The 10,264-nt window shown below is 35.1% G+C and overlaps 1 pseudogene; it reads right to left on the bottom strand.

Moving 5' to 3' along the window:
- Nucleotides 1–7,187: 7,187 nt before the first annotated feature.
- On the bottom strand, nucleotides 7,188–9,633 carry LOC149166476 (F-box/kelch-repeat protein At5g15710-like; annotated as a pseudogene).
- Between the last annotated feature and the right edge of the window lie 631 nt (nucleotides 9,634–10,264).

Below are 10,264 nucleotides of genomic sequence, written 5' to 3'. Positions count from 1 at the left end.
GTGGAACACCTTTGCAACTTAGAGCCTAGAAATTCTGAATTTTATGAACTTATATGAAGCATTCATATTGCAGATGGCAGGTGGGATAATCCAACAAAAGTGAGAACAGTTAAAAGGAATTGTATTTCAAATGAAATCGAGTTGTATTTTGGTGGAGTTAAAATTTAAATGACAGGGTATACAAAGTCATTGTGGGAGTTAAATTAACACCTTCAATTTGAGGAATTTTATGAAACATTTTCCAATATTGGTTGGGCATATATGGAGGTGGTAGGTAACGTTTATAACAAAAAAAAAAATTACGTTGCATACCAGGAAGAGGTTAAGGAATACACGCTCAACAATACTTTCCAATTTATGAAGACAAAAACTAGAATGCCTATCTGATTCTGAAAAAGCTTTCATTTATGTATTGAAACACATAGTGGAAAGTCTAAAAAATGTTCACTTGAGAAATTATTGCAAGGGAAAAATCCTTTCCATCATTTTAGAGGTGAATCTACTTTTTTTGTAGACTCATACCCTCAATTCTATTGGTTATTAAACGAGGAGCCCTAAAGCAAAAACCCTTTTTTTCCTTGTAAGATTTCTAAGAATCCTACTTTGTAACTGTCATATGGAGGATCTGTCTATCTTTGCGTGAAGATTGCCCTATAGATGATACCATTACATGAGAAGTGTTGTGAGAAGATACATTACAAGAATGAGTTCATCATCTTGTGACTATGAGGAACTTGAAGATGCTACTAGGGCCTTGAAAAGGTTGGCTGATCATTTTCTTCACAATGATCAAAGCATTTGGAAGCAACGAGACACAATCAATGGCATTTTTGTCACAACCATTTAATAATGATAAGGATGATGTGGGGATTCCTATCATAGCATATCGGAAGGGAGGAAGATATATTAGTTTCGACCTTATTGTACATGATGATGTATGAGGAGCAGTGGTTCAACATGGCATCTCACTCGATATTCAACATACACATCATTTGTCAATGCATGTAGTAACGATGGAGATATGAAGCAGGATTGGAGTTGTATATCATTGCTTAATGGCATCATTATTATCAAGGGGAACTATTGCTAAAAATTGTATGCACATAGGTACCATGAGAATTAGCAAAGAGATGTAAGATATTGGGTTCAGCGTAGGCTTGGAGTCTTCCATCCATTGGAGCAAGTTCTTACAACAATATATTTGGCATAAGATCCAGTATTTCTTGGTAGAATAGGTCGAACATGTGTCTTATGCTAATGTACAAGATGGTGGTTGCACAATTGAAGTTGCAGTTTTGAAAAGAAAAGTTGGTCTATACATGGGAACACTTTGATCCATTAAGACAATCCATAGATGAAATGTATGTTATCATATCATATATCAGTTGATTGATGCATATGAGCAAGTTAGATTGGACAATTGCATCTCAATTTCCAACCTTTAACACTATTCGTATTTGTTTAAAACCCGTCAATTCCTGAAGATTAAACCAACAACAAATTAATATTGGACTATGGTGTGATAGTTCATCTCTTTGAACACAGTTGCTCTGAATGTAGTGTCTTGGCAGACCAAAGACAAAGGGAAATAATAGGATTGTTGATTGTATGCATACAGATTCATATGGATGCTAGAAATAAGTAATGAAGTGTTGACCTTACAAATTCATATTTAATTGAACTGGCCTGCCTAATATATCATATGATTTCTTTTCATACACCTTTCCTGCATGCTTCTGTATTGTATCTAGATTTATATGAAATTTCACTACCTTGCGAGTTTTCCAACTACATGCATTACATCTAACTTATGTGGAAACCTCGTTCTCATTTCTAGGAGGTATTACTTCAATAAATGGAAAACTTGAGACCTAGTATTCTTGAAATTGTCTCCCTTTGGTCCACTAGCCATTTTTCCTTTTTGGTGAATGGATTGTGTCACCTTCCAAGGAAAAAAATTCAACATTTTCAACACCAATTTATGTTGAAACTGCATTTATCTCACCTTGATCACTTGAGGAACCTATTATTTCATCCATCATATGGATATCAAATGCATTTTCACAAGAGTTAACATCTCTCCCAGTAACGGATTGTTCAAAGTAGCTTGAAGCATGAAGAGAATGTGTATTCTTGGATGGAGGCTTTTGTAAGTATGATAATACATCCATTTGCCTTGATGGTTTCTTCTCATGATTATGTTTTGACATCTCATTGAATATTCCACAAGTAAAATTTCAAATCGATCTAGAAACCTGCATCAATTGTTCCAAGAGTTGAGAATTACTAGATTTGTAAGTAGCATTCAAAGTAAAATAAGTGTAATGTTCACAAAAACCATGAAGCATTTTTTTATTAAAATGTTATGCCAAGCCCAAAAGAAAAAATAAATCATTATACATAAAACAATAGAATCATGACTCATCATCTATAAAATGAAGAACAACATTCAAATGTAAAATATATAAAAATTTCCATTAAATTAATTCATATCTCCAAAACACCTGATGAACACTTGAAAGATTTAAACAAAACAACAAAGTATTATAATAAATTTAATCATCCTTTTAAAAAAACCTCTCCATCCAAAGATTATATGTGTGTGTGTGTGTGTGGTGAGAATATTCTCCAATATCAACGATTAATTGGAATAGGTGTTGCTTGCACCTATAGTTTTCCACTATACAGTTTTTAAGGTTGATGTCTTTATAAACCAACTTATACATACTCTAGCATAAATAGATATTTACTTCATGTATCCCCACCATACAGTGACTCAAAATATGCACATTTCATATATTCATACATGTGGTTTTTGTTTCTGGTGCTAAAATACATGTGGTTTTTGTTTCATGCCTTATGGGCCCTCTTTGGCTTGTGGTTATTATCTATGAGATGGCCATAATAATAAGAAGTCATTCTACTACAGTAGCATACCCCCATACCACTACAAGATGTAGAGCAATTGGAAACAATGTGTTCCATTAAGGCACTCCTTGTGTGAAGGTTTCCGGCTCAAAATCCCATGGGTACATTCAGATATCCCATGGGTACCTTACAATATTCCATGTCTAGCTTCAACTTTTAAAGTGAAAAAGGCTCTAAGATACCCATAAGTCATTCATTATCTTTGGATGCTCATATTTCCTCTATGGCTGAAGGTTTTCACTTGAATTTTTTAAGGTATATGACAATGAATGACTTATGGGTATCGTAGAGCCTTTTTCACTTGAATTTGTAAGGAATATTCTATTGATTTTTTAGAACAAATTATAATTTTTAAGAAATTTGACTCTTGATGCATGGAAATATTGAACTACCACCAACATTCCTTATAAACATCCTCACCTATAGACTATGAAGTATGTAGGCAAATATACTACTATCTAAAATTCAAGTTATTGAAGTCACTCTCCATTCATTTCAATACTAGAAATAGGTGACAATTTTCTTTTTTCTAAAGAAGTATGAGTTGGGATAGCCGTGAAAAGTGGATACACACTCTAATATGCCATTCTCTGAAATTCTAGTCACTAAAGTTATTCTCCTTCATTTTGATAATAAAAATACATGGAAATGTTTTTTTTATCTTGTAGAATAATGAGTTCAGACAACTGTTTGAAAACTAAATTGCTCTTGTATGCTTCTAATTGTGTTGTTATAAGAAAAATCTTATGAACTCTATTATAAATGGATAAATATACCATTACATCCTCTCAGTGTTCACTTATTACACTAGTAGTTTAGGAGTGCTCAATAATTTGGGGAAGTAAACATGGCAGATGATGTGGGAAAACTATTACTAACTCGTTAACAACAAATGAGACATCAGCACAATAATCACACTTATTTTTAGAATACATAATAGCACAACCTAACCCTTACACTTTGCAGTATACCATGAACATGAAATTTCTTAAACCATAACAATCTTTTGTGTTCACATATGAAATAAGGCTTCCATGTGCCATGGTTGAGATTTAAACTTTGCATCCACATTCTATTTAAATGCAGAATGGGAATTGTCTTATTTTTTTCATGAACTCTTGTCCAAACACCACCTAATAGTCATCCAATAGAACAATGGCGAGACTTGTCCTTCCGATCCATTACCCTAACTTGATTCAAACATCCTTGACCATACCAACAATTATCTGCTCATCTAAGTCAATGGATTGGAATGAGGTTTGAATTGGCTCAAAAACAAATCATAGACTCCTCACCACATCCTCTCTCAAAAAGTTATGAGTCGTGTCAATCCAACTACTTCCACAATGAAATTGATATCCAGTGCAAATTATCTTCCTACAACAAGATACAAAGAAGCGTTGAGTCATGTCAACTAAACTATGGAAAAGGTATTCCTCCAGCAGGATACATCAAACAACAAAGAGTTAAGAAAATTCAACCAAATTTATGAAAGGGTCTGTTATAGGCCATTGGATTTTGTGCATAAGCATAGTAAATATAACAACAATACTTAGGTTTGCAGAGTCTAAGTTTTGGTCATTATCAAAAGCTGTGTGAAACTTGTGCCTGCATTGTTTACGGTGCAGACTAGAGGCTTTTGGGAGAACTCAAACTCCCGAGAACTGAACTCCAAGGAAATTCTTGCCTAGCTACAACATATTGTTGGATGTTTTCTACTGTGCAAGTAAAAGAAATTACTACAATCCTAGGAAATTCTCCCTCGTAATTTCTATTGCTAAATTTGCACTATTCATTTGAAATAATTAATAATAATAATCCTCTAACTTTAAGGTCACTACCTAGCCAAATACCAATTTTTTTCATCATCAAATAAACGAAAATCCCAACACCAAGCAGTGTAGGCTTCACACTGGCCTAAAGCTTCTAGATTCCATTTGTGACTAAATTTTTTGCTAACCATATTATATTTTTAAGGCCCCATCCTCCTTGTTCTTTAGCAATTGTTGTAGAATTCCAAGCAGTGATAGCATATGTTTTTCTTTCTTCTCGTTGTCACTAGTTTGTTTTTTTACATCTATTTGTTTTAAGGTGATTCAATGCACTCTTACATACACCTGTTACAAATAGGAAGTGATGATGACTTCCCCATACACCTGTTACAAATAGGAAGTGATGATGACTTCCCCATCCCACCTGCAATGCTTATCAATAAAATTTTGTGATTCTTGTCAGCAAGACTATTTGAGTTTTCCTCTTTGACTATTTCTGTAGATATGAAAGGAAAATATTTTTTTAACCAAACATAACCATGTCACACAAGTTGACAAGATGGAAATGGATGCTCTTGGTGCTTGTTTTAATGAGCATATTTAACTCAATGTACTATTACATGGCATCTTCTATATTTAAATAATTAATACATATATTTTATATTCAAATAATCAATACATATATTGTTATGGGAATCTCATTGCATTGTAACCACCCTAGTTTAAATTGTGTGTATCAATTTTAATCACTTTTAACATCTTGACTACATTAAACATTAGATTTTATGAATGATTGGATGACACCTTTTATATTTAAATAATCAATATAGGGTGTATCAATTTTAATCACTTTTAACATCTTGGCTACATTAAACATTAGATTTTATGAATGATTAGATGACACCTTTTATATTTAAATTATCAATATTTGAAATATTATTACAATGCCATTATTAATATTATTATATCCAAAAATTTCTCCATATTCTCCTTGTTCTCCTTGTGCAGTATCCATATTATATTTGTGCATTGTAGCCAATGTCCTTCCTTGCATGCAGTCAAGCTCTAGTATTGTAAAATACACCTTAATCGGTGCAAAAGGCTCAAGTAGAACATCTCTAGACATACCCCAGAGAGAAATGAGCTAGAAGTGGAGCCATTCAGGTGATTAGGGCAGGGGGTCAGTTAAGAGTGGGTTCCCATAGGCTTTAGGCTAATAGACTTGGGTAATATGAAGAACATACACTCAATACCTTAATATCAAGAATATACACTCAATCAATACCTTAATATGAAGAACATACACTCAATACCTTTTCTGATGCAGTTTTCTTTTTCTGGCTAGACGATTTTCTTTTATCATTGATTTTGGTGAGATTGTTTTCTTTTACAGTGGATTTTGAACTAGATTTCCACTCTGCGGGAAGGTATTTTCAACCTGTGGTTGTAGGTTAGTTTAGATTTCCATTGTTTTTGTTGAGCCAATATTTTGAGGTTCAAATCAAGTAACATACCAAAGAAAACTCAAATAAAGTAGCCTACCAAAGTTTTCTTTTGAGTAGAGCATGACAAACTATATTTCTTCACCTCAATACTTACCTTACTTTCTTCAAAATGTTATGTCTTTCAGGACCCCATATTTCTTTCCCTGAAAGTGTTAGTTATAGTTTAGAAAGAATCAATCCATCTTCCTGTTTGACCTTCTTTATATCCTTTCCATTTCAAAGAGCTTTTTGAAGAGATGGATTTATTGAGGACCAACCAAAACATTTGGATAATACGGGATGCGACATGGCATGCCCGAAATCCCCAAGAAATGCATGGGAAAGAAGGTTGAATTCACCCCAAAAAGAGTGATTCTAAGATGGATTTGACTTAAAATATTTAGAAGTCAATCTAGCACCATAAGCAAAGTAAGAAACACCTATAGCATAAGGACCAACAACATTAGTAACAAGGGTAGATCTAGAACCACCTACAAAAGCAAGGGTGGAAACATATGTTCCAAAGGCATTTGTTTAGTATCCTATTGTGGTTGTAGAGCCAGATGTTCCATATTGTATCTTAGTTCATTTGTGAATATTGTATGAGCTTGGAAGCAAAGAGATAGGAGAAAAGCCTAATGAAATTGGACCAAATAATTCATTTGTTACAAATAGGAAATTTTGATGGCTTCCCCATCCCACCTGCAATGCTTATCACTAAATTTTTGTGATTCTTGTTAGCAAGACTATTTGAGTTTGCCTCATTGACTATTTTTGTAGATATGAAAGGGATGATAGGGAAAAATCAAATATAAAGTCAAGCCTATCCATGGAGAAATGTCCTTCTACATGGGCCACTCAACAAAAATCCATCTAAATGAGAAACATTCCCTATCTTTGTCACATAATTATAGAGAGACACAAATGAAGGTAAGAAAGCCCACATTTTGAATGCAATTTATGAGATTTGATTATCGGGAATAGGTTAACTAAGATAACTTCATTATACCATCGCGTCAATGCGAGGCTCCAATGCAAGGAAAAAACATCTTGGATTACACAAGCAACTGTAAAGAGGACGGTGTGGCAATCCACAACATCTATTCTCCAAAATATCATACATGACAATGACTGGAGAGTAGTTTCTATAAAAGAAAATATTTCCCAAAAGACCATAAGTGAAAAAGTAATTAAGATTACCATGACTGAATTTACTAAAGAGATGATTGGGCATACTGCACACTTTCTTCCATTTCTTGACAGTCTCATCGAGCTCCCATATACTAATCTTCTTCAAAACTCCAAGCTCCTCGATACCCCCAACAAGAATCAAGGACCCCTCGTGCTCCAGTATATGTGGGAAAACTGCAAGGGGCATGGTAACCTCAACCAAATCCCAAGTTTCGGCATCAACATCAAAGGCCAACAAGTGATCAAGACCATGGGTGAGGTAGAACAAAATTCCATCTAAATGAGCAGCATTCCCCAACATGGCAAACCTCTTGCCAAAACTACCACAAACGTCCCATGAATCACTCCTAGAATCATACATCTGTGAATAAATTACATCAAAAATACTTACAACCAAAATTTGATACTTATTGTCTCTCTTTGGATACACCACCATTGCTACCACATAGGGGGACTTCATGGCAACATGGGAATAATTATTCTATGCGTTTTAGTGAATAAATTACAGACAACAAGGGACCCCTTTCTATTCTCTGCTATCAATAGAACCCCACATGATAATATAGGCTAACTAAGCCTTGAACATGTTATAGAACAAGGGCATGAAGATGACATGTAGGACATGGGAATAACAACCAACTTGTCATATATCGGATTATAGGCAACAACAACATTTCTATTACAATTTTCTGCAAACAGAATGAAGAAAAGGTCTTGTAGGGGTAGCTTCTTGTAGGCCATTAGAAGTGAATCTAACTGCACACCGTTGAATTCCAGGTTGTGCAAACTCTCAATATCCTGAACAGGTTCGAAATAAACAGTCTGGCCAAGATATTATCCCACAAATGATATGGAATATCTGCTGCCTGCAGTCCCTGTATTTCGCTCTGCTCCTTCATGGAAAGAGCCAATCTAAAAAGCAATCAAAAAGCCTCCTACTCCCTGAAAAACTTCGCAATTCATAAGTTAAAGGTCATTTCCCAACATTATCAATTCATCATTGTCCTTGTTTGAAGAATCGAGATAATACATGTTACAAATTGTATCAAAGTCTACGATAGTGTGCATATGTACACTACCATTGATTAATTATGATATGTCGCTTTTTATTCTCTTGATCAGTAAACCATGCATTTTTATTCAATTTCAATAACTACCTTAATATATATTTCACAATATTCTTGTTGACTAGGTAGTTACCATGTTCTTTGGTCAAATGTGGAATTGTCCGTCCTGGAAATGCCCTCCTGCAACTAATTTATGTTTATCTTCTAAAAAATAAATCATGAAAATACTTCTTTCCGACAGATTTTGAAAGTAGATTCTGTAGAAAATGTGAGACTAAGCATATTCAAATATATGACCATATAGCTCGTTGTCAATTCAACAATACTCATATTCAGAACAAGGACTCAAACACAATGCATGTGAGACTCATACATGACATTGACATTGACAATAATGCATACAATGAAAAGTTAATATAGAAGATATTTGTAAAAAATCCCTTGCATACAAGAGGCCAAACTTATTATTTTGTATACATTTTGAGAAACTATCAAGGCTTATAGTTTTATAATGAATTGATTTATCATAGCTATCCCCTCTCATATAATTTCCAATGATTTCCATTACAAGAAACGCTTCGCCTTTGAAACTATAGCTCCAGAATGTGGAGATATGTATCCTAATAAGATATTTATGTACAATCATATGTCAAGTTGTTCTAAGGTGCACAAAAAGATTCTCCCAGTCTGAAAAGCAAAGCAATTCTAAGCTACTGCAATTCTATTCAAACTGCGACTCCCACTTTAAAAGTAACAAGGCTCAGCAAAAGGTAGTGCAATTGGCAGGAAGTGATAATGGAAACCATCCCAATAATATTTTTGGAGAACACACCTCCAAAAACCTCCCAACATCTAATGTCCTCCTTGCCACAATGCCTGTTCTACACAAACAAATAAAACTTTACGAAAATGTACACATCTAGGGATTCTGAAAAATATTTGCGCATGCAGCCAAACATATCAAAGTTGACAAACTAATTACTGGAAGACAAATATCAAATAGCTCTACTAATTTCTATGGGAAAACTTGAAAGCGCAAAAAAATGTGTTCCTTCAGGAAAAGTGAAACTCCATGGGATCTAGATCAGAGATTGAAGAATACAATCCGCGAGGCTAACATGACGCTGACAAATGCACAGCACTGCACGTGGTTCGTGGCATCTTTGACACCACACCTGAGGACAACGCCATCACATCAAAAGATCTCAACCCAAGCTGAAGCATTAGAGACATCAATGAGGTTGCACGAAACTCCAATTCAGGATCCAGGGTTGGGAGTTCAACAAAACCACGCACAACTACAAAACCTACGCTTAGAAATGCAACGTTTGAAACAAGATAAAGCACCCCGGTCAGAAGCGCGCGCAGAGGTATGGTGCATAAAATGTAAAGGCCAGGGCCATGATAAAGATCACTATCTAATATTTGCGAACTATCTAGCAGGAGGGGGAACAATGCCATTGCAACCAGAGGCACAGGTAGGGCCGAGTGCGACGCCCTCGCTCTTGTGTGCAATCTGTCAGGTGGGAGGAAAGTACAACACAGATAACTGCCATCTATTACCAAAACTGATACAACCCCCTCGGGACCTATTTTTCAATTTTTGTATATTGATGGGCCATGACGAGCGCAATTGTCGAAGTTATGAGTTGCTGATGGAAGTTGAGTGACCCCAATAAAGGAGACGATGGCCACCACTATTCCGATAATAATAGAAGCCTCTATGCGACCCAGGAAGTACTTGTCGACAAAATTAAGGAGGATCGGGGAATGTCCTCGAAACAAGACATGCAGAAGAAATCCGAGACACAGGAATGCACGG

The sequence above is a fragment of the Pinus tabuliformis genome, chromosome 5_1 (genome assembly GCF_031772625.1).
Source record: "Pinus tabuliformis cultivar Carrire ecotype Pingquan chromosome 5_1, CPIR1, whole genome shotgun sequence".
Classification (NCBI taxonomy): Eukaryota; Viridiplantae; Streptophyta; class Pinopsida; order Pinales; family Pinaceae; genus Pinus; species Pinus tabuliformis.
This window is presented reverse-complemented; position numbering and strand designations above follow the sequence as displayed.